General features: G+C 36.5%; 1 protein-coding gene across 6 annotated transcripts in view; it reads left to right on the top strand.

Moving 5' to 3' along the window:
* The window catches only part of RALGPS1 (Ral GEF with PH domain and SH3 binding motif 1), a 749,724-nt gene that overhangs the window by 140,901 nt on the left and 588,638 nt on the right, over window positions 1-20,185 (top strand). The window lies entirely within an intron of this gene.

Below are 20,185 nucleotides of genomic sequence, written 5' to 3'. Positions count from 1 at the left end.
ATGTGTTATCTCCCTCAACCATATTGCAAGCACCTAGAAAGCAGGAATGACTTCCCTTTTGTCTCAGCATTCCTAGCATTCAGTTCAGTGCTTAATAGGGTTTTAAATAAATATTTGTTGATCAATTATGACTGGAAAGGAGTGCATCCCCTGGTGAGTGAATTGGTCTTCATTTGGCTGGACTGGACAGGTCAGAAGCATTTGGAATCGGCTGTTTTGGTGTCTTTGTAAAACTTGACCTAACCTGCAGGCATGAAAGTGTAATGCATCCCAAACAATAGTTTGTCTCTGAGTCTATATTTCAGTCCTTTTGATCTTGCTCAGAATTCCTAGAACTTGTACCTTAGCCTGGGAGAACTCACTCTATCTTCCTTACCACAAGGAGATATCTAAAGAGGAAGTCATGGAAAATGTGCTAATGTGGTCTCAAAGTCTTCTTTGACATGGCATGAATACCAGGCCATTTAAGACTGGGCTGGGTGAGGGAGTTGAGGGAGGACAAGCATTGCCATGTTCTAACTGGGGCCCCGGATATGTGTTGTGCTAAACTCTATGAGGAAGGGAACTCTTATATGGGATCTCATCTTTCTGGAGACCCTTAAGTTGGGAACCCAGGTGAATAGAAGGATGGTATTCTTGTCAATAAGAGAGAAGAGGTTCTTGGAAGCATTTTACTAGGTTTACTTGTTTTGCTAGACAATACAAGAGGAATCCAGTATAATTAAGGGTATTTGACCTGGCACCTGCACATTGCCACCACTTTTCTATAGTTTTACTTACTAAAATTCATTCCTCATTCTTTATTAGTAGGGGTAATCATTGTAATTATGGGACAGATTTTGGGAGAAGTTCTCTCCTTGATGATTTTTTTCTTATTTTGTATTTAAGTTTTAAAATTTAAAAAAATTTAAAAGTAAAGAAAAAGTTCTCTCATAGTTCACCCAAAATATCCACTTTGGGAACTTTTGGTTTCACTTATTATCAAAATTTCACAAGTTCACAAAATAAGGTTGATGCTTCATCAAATATGAAGGTTCTTCAAAAGACAACACTCATTCTCTTCCAAGTCTCTTTAAAACATTCCTAGAAATACATGTATAGATGAATTAATGAAATCAGCTCTACAAGTATAGGAGAAGCAGGTGGTAATGCTAGAGGGTGTGTGTGTGTGTGTGTGTGTGTGTGTGTGTGTGTGTTTTGAAAGATCTGGGGATGTGAGTAGACTCAAAATCAGTAAGTCACTACATGACATAGCAGCCAGAAAAACAACTGTGATTTCATGCTATATTAAGAGAAGTATTAAGGGCCAGACTTAAGGAAGTGTTAGATCTGCTGTTCTAGATGCCAATTAGACCACTTTTATAATATTCTATTCAACTCTGCTTCACATATTCTCCAAAGGACATTAAGAAACTGAAATGCATCCAGAATAGGGCAATAAGGATGGTAAGAGTAAGTAGATGATGTGAGATGAGGATAGGATGTTTAAATTGAAAAAGCAATTTTAGGAAGACAACATGACAATTTCCCCTGAATATCTAAAGGGAGATTATGGGAAAGATGACAGAAATAGTAGAATAAACCTTAGCCTTTTGTTTAATTTTATAGTTAGAACAACTAAGACTTAGAAATGTTCTGGACTTACCCAGGGTTACAAAGGTATCAGATAACAGAGCTTGGTGTTCAGCAAAAATCCTCATTCCTGATCCAATGTGTTTACCCTATATATTGTACTATCTCCAATTCAATTAAATTCATTAAGCATTGATTACCAGATTTAATGTTTTAGTTCTTCAAAAAAGTTGAAGGAGAGGATAGAGGGAGGGGAAGGGGTGAAGGAAAGACAAAATTGACATTGCAATTTTAAAACAGCAGCAAAGAGTGAATTTTATTGTTTTCTTTTATTTTTTCCAGTTACATGTAAAGATCATTTTTAACATTTACTTTTATAGAATTTTTAAATTCCACATTTTTCTTTTTCCTTTTTCCTCCTAATAAATCTGATATAGAATATACATGGGCATCATGTTAAATGTATTTTCATATTAGTCTTGTTATGAAGGAAGAATCAGAGAAAAAAGGAAAAACAATGAAAAACAAAAAAACAAAAAACAAATTTGAAGAAGTGAAAATAGTATGCTTTGGTCTGCATTCAGACTCCAAAGATTTTTCTCTAGATGTCTTTTAATGACCCTACTACCTCTTGGGGTTGTTTGGGGAAAAATGATTTGTATTCCTTTAAAAGCCAAATAAATATGTATTAATAATAATTATAATCACAATAGCAGGAAATTTCTTTCTTAGTCTGTAAAGGGCTGAAGGAGATTGCTATGTAGGATCATAGATTTAGAACCATCACAAGTGTTTTGAAATTGTCTTTGTTCACTGTTTTGAGAAGGGCTAATTCTATCATAGTTTTGATCATCACACAATGTTACAGTTGCTGTGTACAATATTCTCTTGGTTCTGCTCACTTCACTCAGCATCAGTTCATTTAAGTTTTTCCAGGTTTTTCTGAAATTTACCCTCTCACGATTTCTTTCAGAAAAATACCATAATTTGTTCAGCCATTCCTCAATTGATGGGCAAACCCTTACTGTGAATTTTATTTTTCTTCTTTGTCGGTTGCTAAAAAAATCCCCAAATTTTACCCCTCCTGTTATTTTTACTCTCTCCTGTTATTTACCTCTCCTGTTATTTTTTTTACCTCTCCCGTTATTATTATAAACAACTTGCTTTGTGGTCTCTGTAATTTTTTTGGGGGGGGGTGGAACAGGGGAGAAAAATTGTCAATAGTTCTTCATCTATTCACAGTAGAGTGCAGGTCGTAATACTCTTTAGTGAGAAATGATTTATCATTTAAAAAATAAATTTAGTGATCTTAAAAAATTCAATGAGCATCTTTTTAGAATGGGTACATACAATAGGATTAGGCTTATTTTTTTTGGCTCAAGATAACCAGAAGTCTTAGAGAAATCAATTTGGGGTTCAGCATAGGGAGACATATCCTAATATCATTAGTTGTTTAGAAACAGATGGCTAATTTGTGAAGTAGGTTAATTTGTGAGCTCACTGTCTCTGGAAGTCTTCTTGCAAAGTCTGGATAAGCATTGGTTTTCTAAAAAGTGTGAAAGTAAATATGGGATTCTGTCTCACTAAGGGGTAGGACTAGATAGTCTCTGAGATTCTTTCTAGCTTTGAAGTTCCATAACTGTGATTCTATGTGATGTATAATAATTGTATGTAATATATAGTACTTTTATGTAATGTATAGTAATTCTTTGTTATGTATAGTAATGATTTTTGAGTTTAGAGCTTACATTTTTGGTTATTTTTTTCAAGCAAACTGATGATTCAAAAAATTTGGAAAGATAGGATTATATTTTAACATAATGTTAGACCAAGTATTCTGATAGTCTATGAGTTGGTAATTCATTTGTTTTTCTTATGAATAAGCTTGAAACAGTGAAAAGAGTATAGGTTCTAAAGTCAGGAGGCCTGGGTTCAAAATCTCATTTCCATTCTTATGACCTGTATGACCTAGGGAAAAATCCTAGCATATCTGGACTTTAATTTCTGTCTCTGTAAAATGAGGGGTTTAGATTCAATGACTTCTAAATTCTGGTTCTAAATATATGATCCTACATAGCAATCTCCTACAGCCCATTACAGACTAATAAATAAATTTCCTGCTATTGTTCTTATAATTATTATTAATAATACATATTTATTTGGCATTTAAAGAAATTCAAATCATTTCCCCTCCAAACAACCCCATGAGGTAGGGTCATTAAAGGATTATTATTCTATTTTACAGATTAGAAAACCAAGGTTTGAAGAGGTTAAGGGGCAGTGTCTTGGAAATTATCTAGCCCAATCTCCCATAGATTTATTTTCGGAATATAACATTCATATGGCTCCCTATTATCTTAGGCTTAAGTATATGGGAAAATTTTATTTGTTTTTATGTTCAATGTCCACTCAATTCAAAGTGTAGTTATGAAATGGCTTGTTCTTATGCTCACAGTTGGAGAGCAAAATTCTCTAACAATGGGTTGATCATTGAACTCCCAGCCTTGCTCTGGGCAAGATTTCTCTTTACAGTGTAGTTCCTGATTGTACCCAAATGCCCTAACAAAGGGACACCAAGCTATATAAGGACAGGATTAACCACAGATGTTTATGAGAAATTATATTAAATCCATCAGTTGTGTTCTTTAACAGGATAAAAATATATTCACAATGAAGTGAAAATAAGGCAGGGGTGGAGTGGAGACCAAGTTTATTTCTTTCAGAATTCCTGCTACTGGAGTGAGCACTTAGGATGACACACAATGGCACATCTCTGAATTTGTCTATTTAGAAGTCATTGTCATTTCTCATAACTTTGAAGAGGCAAGCTGCAGATGAAGGAAGCATTGCCCTTGCCATCATTACACTATAGCCATAGGTTGGCTGGCCCCTCTCTCCTCCTCATTCTCCTCCAGAGTCTCCCAATGCTAGCCCATTAATGAAAAACCTCCTTTCTTTTATGTGAGGGTTAGTTTTGCATTAGTTTTTTTCCTACCAAACTGAGAGCTACAGATTCCAAAATGTTAGCAACTAGCCTGTCCCTTGTCAGAAACTATCATAGTCCAGACTCTAGAATTCTTTTTATAATTTCCTTAGTATATTCTCATCCATCATTTTCTTGTTGAGTGCTGGTCTGACCCAGTTCCGGCTGTTGCCTTAGCTAATGGTTTCTCATTAGCTCTTCTTTTGAGAGCAGACAATGGAGGTACTTTCTAGGAATTCTCACCTCATGAGATCAGACTTTAGCCTTTTTCATTATTTCTAGAAGCTGGAGGGTGTGGCAGCATAAGATCCAGCCAAGAAAAAGCTAGGTACATCGGTAATAGTGATACAAGACACAACTACAAGTTTTATCAGTTACTTAAGTAGCCCTCTCCTATTTATCTGGATAGCCATTGGGTTTTAGTGCTGAGTATTTAGTAGACTTAATAAATTTGTTGACTAGGCTTATGTTTACAAAGTGATACTGTTATGTTAAATAGTAAACTGTTGTCCAGTTGTCAAGGATATTTGTTATAGTGTTCTCCAGTTCTTCTATGGATTGGACAAGATGGAAAGCTCACCAGAAGACTGGTAATTGAATCCCACCTCAGTCACCTGTGTGACCCTGGACAAATAACTTTACAGATGAGTCTTCAGTTTCTTTCTCTTGTTAAAGAGGAGTTTGAACAAAATGATGTCTCATGTTCTTTCTAGCTCTTCATCCCATCATCCTATTAGTGAGTAACCTTGGTACAGTGATATGCCCATTCTAAATCTCAGCTTCCCCAACAACTCACTGAAGGGGCTGAAATAGATAATTATAAGATCATAGATTTATATCCAGAAAGGACCTTAGAAGTCATCTGATCCAGAGGTTCTTTACCCATTTTGTGTATCCTAGACTCATTTTGGCAGTCTGATAATGTCTATGAAACCTTGCTCAGAATAACATTTTTAAATGTAAAAATAAAATATACAGGATCACAAAAGAAACCAATTATATGAAAATAATTATGAATATGTTCAAATAAAAACAATTTTATGGACCCCATATAAGAACACATAGGGAAACTGATTCTGAAGGTTTAAGTGACTTGCACTTAACAAAGGTTAAATCAGAAGTTGAATTGAAGTCCTCTCACTCCAAATCCTTTCCATTGCTTTTCTCTATCTCCCCCCTCAAAGCAACTGTCTTTAGCATTAGCTAAAGTTCCAATGGCCAATAAATCTATAACCAATGAAGTCCCTTCCGATTTTAAAATTTTATGCTTTAATGTTTAGAACTACTTTCTTCATCTCCTTCCTCAAAGGATAACTGACTCCTCTTTTGCAACTTCCACAATTTGCTGTAACATTATCATCAACTAATCCTAAATTGAGGCTTTTTAAGCCCCACTTTCTGCTAGGATGATTAATTGGTTCCCTTTCTGCACATGTCTTCTCTACTGCCTCTTCCTACCACCCAGGTGTGCTTTATCAGTTATTTTCTACCAGTATATATTAGGAAGGGAGTGTTTCACCTAGCTTGGAAGGGCCCTGACCCAAGGCAGGAAGCACAACTGAGGATGGTTAATGGACTATATAGTTAAAGCAGGGTTTCTAGGATGTGATTTTGATGGAGTGAAAATTGTTGAGAGGATCTGTTTTTCTACTCAGCCAGGTTCCTGCCAGCAACTAGGTTCAGCTGGTCAGCACCAACCTTTAAAGATGAAAATTTATGACACTCATCACTACCTGAGAATGGAAATGTGGTCTGACATGATGGTGGCTCATTTTGATGTGCTGGGGAGCCTGCCCCACTTCAGGAGCTATAAGAAAAAAACACAAGACTTGGAGGAAGCCATGCAGACGATGAGTTCAGGGTTGGCGGAGAGTAAGGAAAATGCAAGTATGCAAACACCACGCTGTAGCTGCCCAATTCTCTGGTGATTAAAACAAGTGACTAATTTTATCGGGACTTGGCAGGTTCACACAGATACAGAGGCAGTGTAATTGCTCACAGCTGTGTTTAATTTCCATGCTGATGTGCAAAATTCCTGATGGCATGGGCTCTGAGGAGCCTCGGTCACTACTAGCCTATCAGGGTCTCACTTCATGTTAAGGGTGGCCTAGAAGGGAGCAAGGAACAAAGGTAAGAAGACCTGATTGCAGTGGGCCAGGCAAGTGAAAATGAAAGCTGTAATAACATAGAGGTGTCTGGAAACAGAGGAGAGGATGGATAGCAGGAGAAGTCATGGAGAATGATAATAATAATTCTTTTTCTGTGGTAATTTAAGCTCCCCAAAGTGATTTCCACACAGCAGATCTATGAAGTCGGTGATATTAGTATTATTATCCCCACTTTATAGTAGAGGAGGCTAAAGTTGAGAGGGTTGAAGAGTTTTAACCCAGCTCATGAAGTTAATAGTAGTTTTGAGGATTTGAACCCAAGGCCATGTATTCTTTCCATGTCATTGTTCTGCTTGAATATTTTTTGGCTATTAGAGAGCTGGATGATGACTTCAGTTTAATGAAGTTCAGAGAAAATTTAATAGTAAAGTCTTTTGGGGCAGTGTTAGGAAGGGGGTAAGATTTATCCCTTTTGATGTCATGTCTTTCCTTTTCCCTGGAACATTAACCTTCAAATAAATTCAAAATGACATAGAATTCCCAGGGTTTGGAATTAAATCCTTCATGTTCCAGAGTTGAGTTTAGAATGTCAAAACTGTTTGTATCATTAATGTCGAGATTGTTGAATCACTTCAAGAGAATCTGTTCTTACAACAGGCTTAAAGTCAGACAGTAGTGTCTGCTCATTTCCTGGCAGGGGATCCTTGAGTGCACAGCACTCGGCAGCATACTGACCTTCACTGTCTCTCTGTAGCCAAACTTCCTAAAGTCTTTACAAAAAGAACATGGTGATTTCAGATGCTTCTGGTGCCTGGCATTCTCAGAATGAGAAGAGATATGGAAACCAGTGGTCAAAAGGTGGATGAACTAACAAGTTACTTCTAAAGAATATTTGCTGAATTGAAAATTCAATGGTGTAGTCACAGTAGATATCCAGTTGATCTTTGTGGGTTCAAATTCAACAAGCATTTATTAAATATTGTTGAATTCAAGAATCTGGCCTACGTACAAAGAGAGATATAAAGAGTAGTTGAGATAGAGTCCATGGAGCTTACAGCTTAGTAAGGGGAAATGGTACCTATTTTCATCATTGATTACAGATAAAAGTCCTAGAGAGTGTACATGTCATTGTGGAGCTCTTGTGCATATGTGAGATCTGAAGGGAAATGTTATTACTGACCAGGATCATCAAGAAATCTTCTTGTAAAAGATAACATTTGAAATGAATATTAAAGGGTAAAGATATAGAAGGAAAAGGACATTTTAAAAATGGAGAAAAGGATGTGTACACAGGATGACAACTTAAGTTATCTGGGATGTAGACTCCATAGCTGAAAAGGTAGGGATGTAATAAACAGACAACAGTTTGATTTTATTCAGAAGATAATTAGAGAAGTACTAGAGATTTTTGAGTAGAGGAGTGGAATAGTCAACTCTTTGCTATATACTTAGGTAGCAAGAACTTTCTTTTCTATGTCTTCAGACCCAGAAATCATTTTCCATAAATCACAATTGTCTGTTAGGAAAGGAGACCAAAGGATATAAAAAAGAAAGGGTTAGACCAATAGGATAAGAAGCAAGATAAATGGTGTTGAAAGTCCACACTACCCCATCTCCTGCACTGATGGCAAAGGAAGCAATAGTAAGAATGCCCTCATTAATCTAGAGTTCAGTGGCCCATTCTGAGAGCCACATTTTAGGAAGAACTGTGACAAACTTTGTGTCCAGTGGAGGGTGGAACAGAATGTAGGAGACTGAAACTGAATGAAAATCTTTTGAAGTATATGAAGGTCTTTCATATGGAAGATGGACACATTCATTTTAATTGGCCCTGAAGGGCAGAATAAGGAGCAATGGAGGGATGTTTCAGAGAAGGGAAATACAAAAAACAATCCCTTTAAATAGCAGCTGTTCAAAAGTGGCATGGGTTTCTTTGGTTAGTGATAGTTCCTAATTACTGAAGGCCTTCAAGTGGAGGTTGGGTAGCTATTTGTCAAGGATATTGTAGAAGTGATTCTTGCTTAGGAGAGGGTTGAACGATATGAGTCAAAGATATCTGCTTCTAGCTCTGAGAGAGTCTGTTTCAATATATTTGCAACACATAACCATACCCTGGACTTTTACCATTTCATAATTACATTGATTCAGATCATTACCTAACCTTCCTGTAGCATTGAAGACAAATGACAAACACTCCACAGTAACATCATTTGGACCATGTGACTAAAGCCAACTCAGTTCTCACCAACATTAGTTTCCCACTCCAGCTGACTCTACTTCCTTTAGCTTACATCAACTCTGGCACTACCCCAGGCTCAGAAAGATATCTTAATTTATTAGAATGTTCCTATGGCACTTGCTGCCCCAGTACTATCATGCTTCCACAGAAACAATTAATGACATGGCAGTCCCAGTAAGGACCAGAAATACTCCTTTTGAATGGTAATCACCCCATCTGTCCCTGAACCTTGCCAAGCTCTACAGGATAGGCAAGCAAGGGAGGATCTATGTTTAGAGAAAAAGACTAAGTTGAAAAAGTGTTTGGCAAAAATTCAAGAGTTTCCCAAAAGCTTCTGAGGAATTTCTATTTTAATCCTTCATTATAGCTCTGACCCAAGGACAGTTGGCCTTTGTTTGAATGTTCTGAGCATTTAACTTAGACTGATGAGTTAAAAAAAAAAAAAAAGAAATTTTGACTTTGCCTTTTTATGTAAGTGATGTTTACAGTGCTAATGCCCTATTCTTAGTACATCCTCAGGTTTCCATAGCAAGAGACCTCAATATGTCCTAGGAAACTTTGTCCTGGACTATCTTAGAGTCCACCATACAAGCAGCCTGCTCTTCAGGCAGGGCTGGCTCTAGCAACAGACAAAGAAAATACTGAAATGATCTTGTTGCTGGTGAGGCAACAATCTTCTCCATCCTGGCTGCTGGAGCTTAAAAATGTCATATATCACTGTGGAAAAATCAGGCTACCTATTATTGAGTGTCTTGGGTTTGAAACCAGTTTCTGCCATTAATTCATTATGTGTAGTGGGCAAGTCATTTAAGGCAGCCAGGTGATGCTGTGGATAGAGCACTATCCCTAGAAGTGAAGACTTGAGGTTAAATCCAGTCATAGATACTTACTAGCAGTGTGATTCTAGGCAAGTCATTTAATCTTTGTTTGCCTCAGTTTCCTCAACTGTAAAATGGAGATAACAATAACACAATCCCAGGATTGTTGTAAGGATTAAATGGGATAATATAAAGTATTTATCATAGTTCTTGGCTCAATATTGGTGATAGGAAAATATTACTTATTATTACCATCATTATTGCAGTAACATACTTATATATGATATATTACATTTTTATTATCATTGACTGTTATGGACCTCAGTTACCTCATCTGAAAAAATGGGAAAGAATAATTGCACTATCTGCCACGTAAGGTAGGAAAGGGGAGTGTTGTTAAAACCAAATGAGATAAAATGGGTAACCAGAATATATTATTACTCTAATGCTTAAAGGGGCTGGTGCTTAAAAGTTATTTGGCAAGCTTTCAGAAGAGTGATTTGGCTTAAGGGAAGTAATAGTCTAGGCTTTGTTGACACAACAGAGAGAGGATGGGGAACATGTTGCTCCTAAGAAAGAACAGTGTTATGGGCAGGGAAATGGAGCCAGACAAACTGTCCTTTTACTGGTACCTCATGCTCCACTTTGCGGCATGTTCTCTTTAACCTGTAATGGCTTCTCCCTTTTTAGAAGCTTGCCATGAGTTTATTTTTACAGTCCTGCCTTTCTCTTGGATTTGGTTCCCTCATAATTCTAGTTAGACCCCATGCAGCATTCCATTGCTTGTCTAGCATTATCTAGGTATAATTATGTATGTGCATGTTGATAGAATGTATATTCCTTGTAGGAAGTGTATCTACTATATGTCTTTTATATTTATTTTGATAGCTTCATATTAGTATTTATATCTCTATTACCGCACATAAGGTAGTGTGTATCAGACACATAGAAAATGCTTGACAAATATTTGTTGATTGATTGATGTTAACTTGCACCATAACATTTCTTCTTGGTAAGACTCTCTTCCTTGGTATCCTTTAGTTTAATCCTGTTCACCACCATACCTTGCCTCCTTTCCTTCTTGCCCTTTTGGTTGATTGCTGTTTACTAGTAATTCATGTATTTAGTTCATATTAGGGGAAGATCTTTAAGAGATCATCCTGCCCAACCTTTCTAAAAGAGTAAAGGAGAAGAGACTTACCAAAGGTTGCATGACTGGAAAGTAGCAAACTTAGTCTTCTATCTCAAATCTAGTATATTTTTTGCTTTGCCATGTTCTCTTAGGGATTAACTTTTTAAATCTCCTCTAAGAGATTTGGTTCGAAATTAAAATGCTTCATTCGCATATTCAGTAAAGTTTTCACCTTTGAATTTCTATAGCCTGCCTGCCTCTGTACTTTAGGAACCTGAAGCTACCACTCCCCCCCCCCCCAAAAAAAAAAACCTGACCTCATCTTGTCCAGTGAAGTTCACACACTTTGGAATTAAGGGAATTTCACAAAGTGAGTCATGTTCCCCAAGCCTCAGTTTCCACAGAGGTTGGGTTCCGTGATCTCTAGTAGCCTCTCCAGCTCTAACATTCTAAGTTATAAGGTCCCTTCTGGTTCTGATATTATTGAATCTTCTGCCCCTTTGACCTTTTGTATAGTTGCTGTGTAACTCTGCTGACAGAGCAGGCATTCCCGAGAACGGAGATCAGTTCTGGAGATGCTTCACAGATCCTGTTTATCTCTGATTCTCCCAGGAGTCTAAGATCTTGGCCCTGGGAGAAGCAGAGAAAAATTTGCCTGTAGGAATTAATTTGTGAAGAAAATCTTAGTTTCTGTGACATTATCTTTTGAAAATAAAACATTTTCCTAGGCACAAACCTGTTTTGTTTGCTTAGTCTTGGGTTTAAAAAAATTTAACAATAGCCAAAGTAATAAATAACTCAATTCTTAAGTTTATTAAGAGATACAAATACTTTCTTCACACTAACTCAGTAGCACTATTATTGAGAAGCAAGTGGACTTGGGAAAGATCATAGCCCACGATCATACAATTCATAAAGATCAGGTCTCTGATCTCTAGGACCAGAAGTTCCAGAAGTCCTTCCACACTTTTTCTCCCTGATCACAGTTTCCCTGGACTTGTCAATCATGATTTGAGAATTCTTGAGGGGTAACTGAGTTTTAATGTATCTTGAATGAGATCAATTGATTAGGATTAGGAGGTACTGAGGGAGGAGAGGGTAAGTGAAACATTATGCCTTTGGAATTAGATTGCTATTCAAATTCCTTGCAATTGGGAAAAGGGATGCTTGGCCTGCAGACCTTTCTTTGGAAGACATCTCAGGGGATTTCCTTAGCTTCTTCATTTAGCTGAGTAGGGAGGCTAATGAGGAACTTACTCTGATGTGGTGGATATATGCTATTGTTCAACTAAATAATATGCCCAGAGGAGGGAATGTATTAGGATCCCAGGATTGTTTGTATAGACCCAGAGTATGTGACCATTTAGGAGTCCCCAGGTTGTACATCTGATGTTGGGATAAGTGATGGTAAGTGTATATGTATATAAGTGGCTTCTTCAACAGATCTCTCATTGGCCCAGATTTGAAACAGTCCTGGAGGTTTAACTAGTCATGATCTCATCTCCCACTTCTACCCTATGGAGGCAACCAAATCAAGCCGAATTCTTCCCTGTGATAATCTTCATGATAGTATGAAGACAAAGGGAATGGCCCCACTATCTTCTCTTTTCTAGGCTAAATATTCCATGTGACTTCCATTGATCCTCATAAGTCAGGACTCCAAGAGTCTTCACCATCCTGATGGCCTTATCTAGATGTCTTTCAGATGTGGTCTTATCAGGGTAGAGTATAGTGTGATCCCACTTCTAGGCCTTGGATATATATATATATATATATATATATATATATATGTATATATATATACATATATATATATATAATTATATATACAAGTATACAAGGCCTAGAAGTAGTGTATATATAATATATGTATATGTGTGTATGAATGTATATATTTTTCCTTTTTTAATGTAGTCTTGCAAATAGCTCATCTCTCATATATTATAACACACACACACACACACACACACACACACACACACACACACACACGTAGTTCCAGGTTTGGCATTTGAAGCCTTCTGCAATGAAGACATGAATAGCATGGTGAATGTGAAAGAACTTGACCTTGGAGTCAGTAGATATGAGTTTCAATTTTGGCTTTGTTAGCAATCTGCTGTGTGATCTTGGACAAGTTTTCCTTCCTCACTAGGCTTTCCCTCACTAGTTTCCCCATGGGTAAAATGAGAATTATACTAAATGATTTCCTAAAATCTCTTCTAATGTTCTATGATTTTTACCTCAATCAATTGAAAACCCCACTGTTTTAAGTTTTTTTCTCCCAAAGAATACCCAGAAGAATAATAAAGAATAGAGGCAGCTAGGTGGCACAGTGGATAGAGCCCAGCCCTGGAGTGAGGAGGACCCGAGTTCAAATCCTGACTCAAACACTTAATACTTATTTTGCTGTGTGACCTTGGGCAAGTCACTTAAGCCCACTGTCTTGTAAAAACCAAAAAAAAAATTTAAACAGAATAATAAATAATAAAGAAAGAAAAACAAACCACAAACCAGTTCTTCCTTATAGCTATTACCCGAAAATATGAAATACAAAAGGACTAAAAGTCATGGATGAGACTGTCAAGTTATTATGCCCCAATGACTTCTTATCCACAAAATTATGAAAAATAAGCCATCCATTTTAATCTTAGGTAAAAACTGCCTCTACCCTAATTTAGCACCTCATTTAGCACCTCATCTCTTCACTGCTAGGATATTTTAATTTTTTTAATTGGTCTTTTCCTCCCTCTACTGCTCTCCTTAGACCCCCTTTTTAGTTTGCCCTGAATGCTTCACCAGTTTCCCCAACACTCTATTCTAATGATATTCTCCTTCTCAAAAACCTTCAAAAATAACCAGTAATTACCTGCTGAACAAAATATAAACTCTTGACCCTGATATTCCAAATTCTTCTTGGCTCCAGCATACCTGTCCAGTCTTATACTACTTCTGACATGTAATCTATATTCCTGCCAAACTGAATTATTCTCCATTCCCTGTTCACTTCCTAACCTCTCTTTTCCTTTGCTTTTTTGTTATCTGAAGTTTCTGGAAAGAGATCTCACATTGCTCCTTCCACTCCTGTATCTATCTGAGTTTCTGCTATTCTTTTAAATTTCAAATTATGGTCCATTTTCTCCATGATGTCTTTCCAGTTTTCTCAGCTAAAAAAGTGATTTTTTATTTCTACATTTCTATTTTATATTTTAATAAAATTTTTATACTGCGGAACTTTGTATAAACTTCCTGTATTCCTATTCACCTTTCCATCATAGTTTGTAAACTTGTCCATCTCCCCACTAAAACATAAGTACTTTGAGAGATTGATCTGTATTATCTCTCATTATTTTCTCAACATCTAATACAATAAAGAAGGTACTGCTATCCTTTTAATTCCTCCCTCACTACCTTTGTAGGTGATCCAGTCTTTATTTCTTTTATCCCATTGAAGATTCATCTCTCTCTCTCTCTCTCTCTCTCTCTCTCTCTCTGTAGCAAAGATATTAACAGTTTAATTGTCCAGTCCAAGAAACTTTGATCCAAAAGATCTATAGTGATTTACCTAAGGACATATACCTGGTAAGAGGCAGAGCCAGGACCTTAATATAGGTCATCTTATTCCCACCTCCAGGCTTTTTCCATTAGACTCTTGATTTTTTTTTTTTTTGGGTTTTTGGAAGGCAATGGTATTACGTGACTTTCCCAAAGTCACACAGCTAGTATCAAATATCTGAGGCTGAGTTTGAATTCAGGTCCTCCTGACTCTAGGGCTGATGCTCTAACTACTGTACCACCTAGCTGCCCCAGACTTATGCTATTTTCTCAGTCATTTGATCAACTACCCAATAACACCCATCTTAATGCTTATAAGGTATTGTTTTTACAACAATTCTATGGGCTAGGTTGTATAAGTATTATTTTACCCACCTCACAGGAAAGGAAACTGAGTTGGAGGAAAGTTTAAGGAATAATATTATAAGAGTTAAGGACTGGAAGGAACTTTAGGGACAAACTAATCCCTCCCTCTTTTTTCAAGATGAGGAAATAGACTCAGAAAGGAAAAGTGCCATAAGGACCTCAGACACATGGTCAATAAATATAAGACTTAGCTTTCCTGACTTCAGGACCATCTTACTTTCAGTATTTTTTGGAGGAGTAGAATATTAAGAAATGACTTCTATTCCCCTAAAGAGGAGCAAAAAGATCCATGTGACCTTAGATGCCAGCCAACATTCCAAGGACTTGGATTTAGTAGAGACAAGTTTAAAGCTCAACCTCAGGACTTGTCTCTTAACTCTTTGACTTTTTTTCTTTTAAGTTTTCTTATCTATAAAATAGAGATAGCATTTTCATTTTCTAATTCAGGCTTACAATTCCTATCACACTGAATCTGCAGAGCTTTCCAGGTAATTGCTGGTGGCTGAGTCCAACGGTGGTGTATTGGAACTTCTAACCATGGACAAGTCTACAGGCTGCTTTGCAGATGCAAACTTAGGACAGGAAGTAGCAGAGTATGGACCAGAAGGGCAGGGATCAGATTCCTCCAAATCAAGCCACTTTCAATGCACTGTAAATTTGAAGGTTCCTGACCATGAGAACCTAGAATAATATTAAACTCAATTCTCCTGCTCATCCCACCAGTAAATCCACAGAAAGTCCCAAGAGGACAGCTGCTCATCTCACACATTCCCCTAAGAAGTGCCAAGAGCACAACCCTAACAAAATGTCTTAAATCAGTAAGTAGACTGGAAGAATGAGCCAACAAAACAGAATCTCACCAAAAGATGCTATCGTTGTGACAGGGTCACTTTAGGCACAAATCCAGAGAGAATGACTCCAAAATGCTTACAAGCAGAACTGCTCTCTGGCAAGGCAACATGGACCACCTGTAGGGATTCTGCATGCAACTGGAGCCCAGCCTGGGCTCTGCAACCATTATCTGACCTAGGATGTTTTGACATGACAGTACCATTTGTGACGCACGTTTAAAAAGAATTTTTTTTGGTTGAAGATAAAAGTGCTTAACTTGCTATAATTATGAGCTTTGTGCATCTTGTTATGAAAGTGATGAGGCAACAAGACATACACATCTAACAAGGGTAGATTTTGATTTGTATTATTATTATGGAGAAACTTTCTTAGCAAAGGAGCCAAATCACGCAAAAGAAAAGATTTTATGGAAACATCTCTTCAAGAACGTGTTACCTCTGAACATGCAGAAACATCAACAGAAATGATTTGTCCAATCTATGCAGCACTATGTAGTGCTAATCACATTTGAAGTCATTCGTCTCAGAGCCAGCTATAGAGACTGAGATTAATCAAGTACAATTTGGCATTTATTTGGAATGTTTCATTCTGGATAAGGATTAGGCTATAGAGCAAACATGCATTTTACTAGTAGTTCTAGTGTTGAGATTTCTTTTGACAGTATTGACATATCCAAGCAATAAGAAACCCATGGATCCTAAAGCTGAATTTTTTTCCTCAGTTATCAGGAGTGAGATGCTGTGCAGGAGGACAATTCAATTCCTCTGACCCCTCAGTTTCTCAGTTACAACATCTGCAGCTGCAGCTAGAACAACATACTTAAGTGGCAGTGACAGATGTATAATGCAAACAGGTGCACTAATACAACCAGCATCACCACTACAAATACACCAGCAACAGCTTCAATCAATATATTAAATACAGAAAATTATCAGCAAACTATACAGAATCCTCAACTTTTTTTGCCATCAATCAATGGCAAGGGAATTTTTTTTTAATCTAAGAGCTTCTACTTTCCACTGCTGCATGAAGGATGAGGATAAATGGTGTGGGGTGGAGAGGAGAGTGCAAAATTTTGGTGCTTTTGCCTCTGTGGATATTATACCTTTAGGTAGTGCTTTAACAATTCTAAATTTTAAAGGAAATGAAATTTTGGTGCTTTTGGCTCTGTGGTTATTATACCTTTAGGTATTGCTTTAACAACTCTAAATTTTAAAGGAAATGTGCCTTTCCACCTCCTTTTGGATGACATCCCAATTCACAGACAACATCTTTTGTGCTGTATTTGTCAATGAAAGTTAACAAGTCTCTTGGGTTTGATTTTGCTCATTGCAATTTCATGTCTGTCACTCTTGTTATATTGTGTATATTCAGAGAAAGAAAAAAATTAGTATTTGCCAATCATTTTAACTTGACTAATTTTTACTTCTAGCAGATAAATGTAGGTATCAGTGGAGGGAGTGACTTCTGCTTCCTGTACCTTGATGTTCAAAAGAGTCCTTATATTCTATATTCAAGCAAATGATGAAAACTGAACTCTCTAATGAATATTAAGAATCAAAATTTCTTGGATTTTTCACTTTTAAAAAGGAGCATATGAATAATTATCCAAATATACATATATGTATAGAGAGAAAGTTTTTATAGACAAACATTATACACGTAAATATAAACAAAATATATAAATATAAATTTATGCAAACATACATCCTTTACTATATTGAATTAGGTTAGTTGGGTGACTCAGTGGACAGAGCACTGGATCAGGATTCAAATGTGACCTCAGTTTCTTGCTAGCTACATGACTTTGGGCAAGTCACTTAACCTTTGTCTCAATTTCCTTTTCTGTAAAATTAGAATAATAAAAACTCCAATAATTCTTTGACAAAAGGAAATATTAAAAATGTCAATTGACTTAAAAAATAGAAGAAAGTCTAAGTTATTTTACTGTGAAAACAATTGGTCTGGTAAACATACAGAGGATATGTAATTTAAGAAATGATTGGATTATGTGAAATCTATGTGAAATCATAAAAAAAACTGCCTTGGAACAAAATGGCAAGGCAGAAGAGAAAGAATCTATTGATCTTCTCCTGAAATAAATTCATATAGTGAAAACTCCCAGAAATATCATAGCCAAATTCCAGAGCTTCCAGATCAAAGGAAAAAAATACTACTAGTATCTAGGAAAAAATAGAGTTCAAAGAACTAAGGAACCACAGGGAAGATCACACAAGATTAAAAGTCACCTCTGTAAAGGAATACAAAGATATAGCATTACAACCAAGAGTCCTTTATTCTTATATCCAGTAAAGCTGAGAATAGTCCTATGGGGAGGAAATGGATCTTTTATGAAATAAAAGACTTCCAAGCATCCTTGATGAAAACACCAGAGTTGATTAGAAACACTGAAGTATAGACATGACTCTATGCAACATTAACTATTTTTGTTCTACTATAGGACAATGATGTATCTCCTTTATCAGTATCAGGGATCATAGACGGTATCTAATTACAGGATTTAGGAATGGTTTTGTTATGATTTGACGATATTAAAAGAAGAATAGAAAGAAAAGGGAAGAGGAATACAAAGGGGGAGGAAGACTGGAGAAATTATTGTTTGTCATTAGAATATGTAAGTAGAGATCTATATAAACGTGGAGAAGGAGTTGTGGAGGAACAGACAACAGTTTAATCTTAATTTCATCTAAACTCATCTTCCTCAAAGAAGGTAAGAAAACACAATATAATTGGATACAGAAATATATTTCACCCAACAGGAAAATAGATGGAAAAGGGGAGTATAAGAGAAAGAGTAGATTTAAGGAAGGGATTATTAGTCATAAGCAAAACAATATTTAATTAAGGTAGAAGGAATTCAAAGAATTAAAAAGCAGAGAAAGAAAGGGCTCTGGGTAATGGTCAGTTCATTGAATTAGTCCAGTTTGTTGTGGGGGAAGGAATGATCTGTTCATGTGTATTATATAGACACTGATAGACAGTGAGCCAGATCAGGAATTACTATTAGCTAGGGGCAGCTAGGTGGTACAGAGGATAGATCAATGGTCTTGGAGTCAGGAGGATGGGAATTCCAATGCGGCCTAAGGCATTTGACACTTACTTGGGCAAGTCATTTAACCCTTATTGCCTTGCATCCAGGTCCATCTCCAGTTGTCCTGAATCATATCTGGCCACTGGACTCAGATAACTCTGGAGGAGAAAGTGAGGCTGGTGACTTAGCACAGCAGCTCCCTCAACAGACTATTATTAACTCGCATTTCTGTATTTCCTTAAAGCTTACAAACTGCTTTCTTACTTCAGGAAAGCTTGAGGAGCTAGGTAGTAAAGTTGTATTATCAACATTTTGTGGATGAGGAAACTGAGCCTCAGTGCATAAGCAATTTGCCCATGATCATAGAGTGAATACAGGTCAGAGTCAAGATTCAAACTCCTTTTCCCTTACTCCATGTCTAATATTTTCCCCTGGTTTACCCTCTCCATCAGTATTGAATAGGAGATTGAGTTAGATGATGATCTGGGAGATTATACTTTCAATGTTATAAAATGATATGAAAATTTGTCCTTCTTTTAAAAATAACCCCATAACTTATAACAATGAGTCATGTTTTCGGAGGGGAGCCATAAAAGCTCTTAACCTGTCATTGCTCTCTGGAGACTAGCTGCAAATGGACTGGGGAGAATCAGACTCATAGGAGGGGCCCTCAAGCTCTGACCTGTTTTCCCATTTGGGTCCTTCCTTCCAATAGAAGGGGAATTACCACAGTCTGCTTTTTGTAATGGAACCCTGAAAACCATAGTTTGCACCTAAAGATGGATTTGTTTTATCCTCTGTTTGACTATGGTCCATTATGCAAGCCAAATCCCACATAACTGACTGATGGAATTTCCTATTGATGAATTAAGGGAAAAACTCTACAGCAGGTTTTTTTTATCTTTAGATATTCTAGGCTTGAATGTGATTTCATTTGCAATGAGAGCAACTTTGGCTGGGGATTTTTCATACAATCCCAATGCTTGGTTTTTACAAACAGCAAGAACCAGAGTTATGAAGACAAAAATAGCTAGGTATGACAATGAACCATTAATACCTCAAGCATCTAAGTGGTCATGAAGAAGGAAGAGTGGGTTTGCTGCCAAAAAACCTCATGATGTTGGATAATTTCTTAACTTCTTTGAACTACAGTTTTCTCTCTGTAAAATTCAGTGATAACAACTGCACTACAGATGCAAGATTTTTGTGAGGAAATTACTTTATGGCACCTTAAAGGGCTATTGAATTATGATTTGCTAATATTATAAAATTAATAATTCTGACAATTTCTATTTAAAATTTTATTATATTTATTAATATAATAAAGTTAAAATTTTATTATTTATTATATTTATTATTATGAAGGTAATCTTCAACAAACAAATATTTTAATTTACAAAAAATAATGAGAGGGTTTTGCATAAGAAATTGTGAGCTTTTTGTTATATACAGTTTGTTTTAAAGGAGCATATATACAATTTTATATGTGTATAGATTATTTATAAATATAT

Source organism: Macrotis lagotis, chromosome 1 (genome assembly GCF_037893015.1).
Source record: "Macrotis lagotis isolate mMagLag1 chromosome 1, bilby.v1.9.chrom.fasta, whole genome shotgun sequence".
Taxonomy (NCBI): Eukaryota; Metazoa; Chordata; class Mammalia; order Peramelemorphia; family Peramelidae; genus Macrotis; species Macrotis lagotis.
The sequence above is the reverse complement of the archived record's forward strand: the minus strand, read 5'-3'. Positions and strand labels throughout refer to the sequence as shown.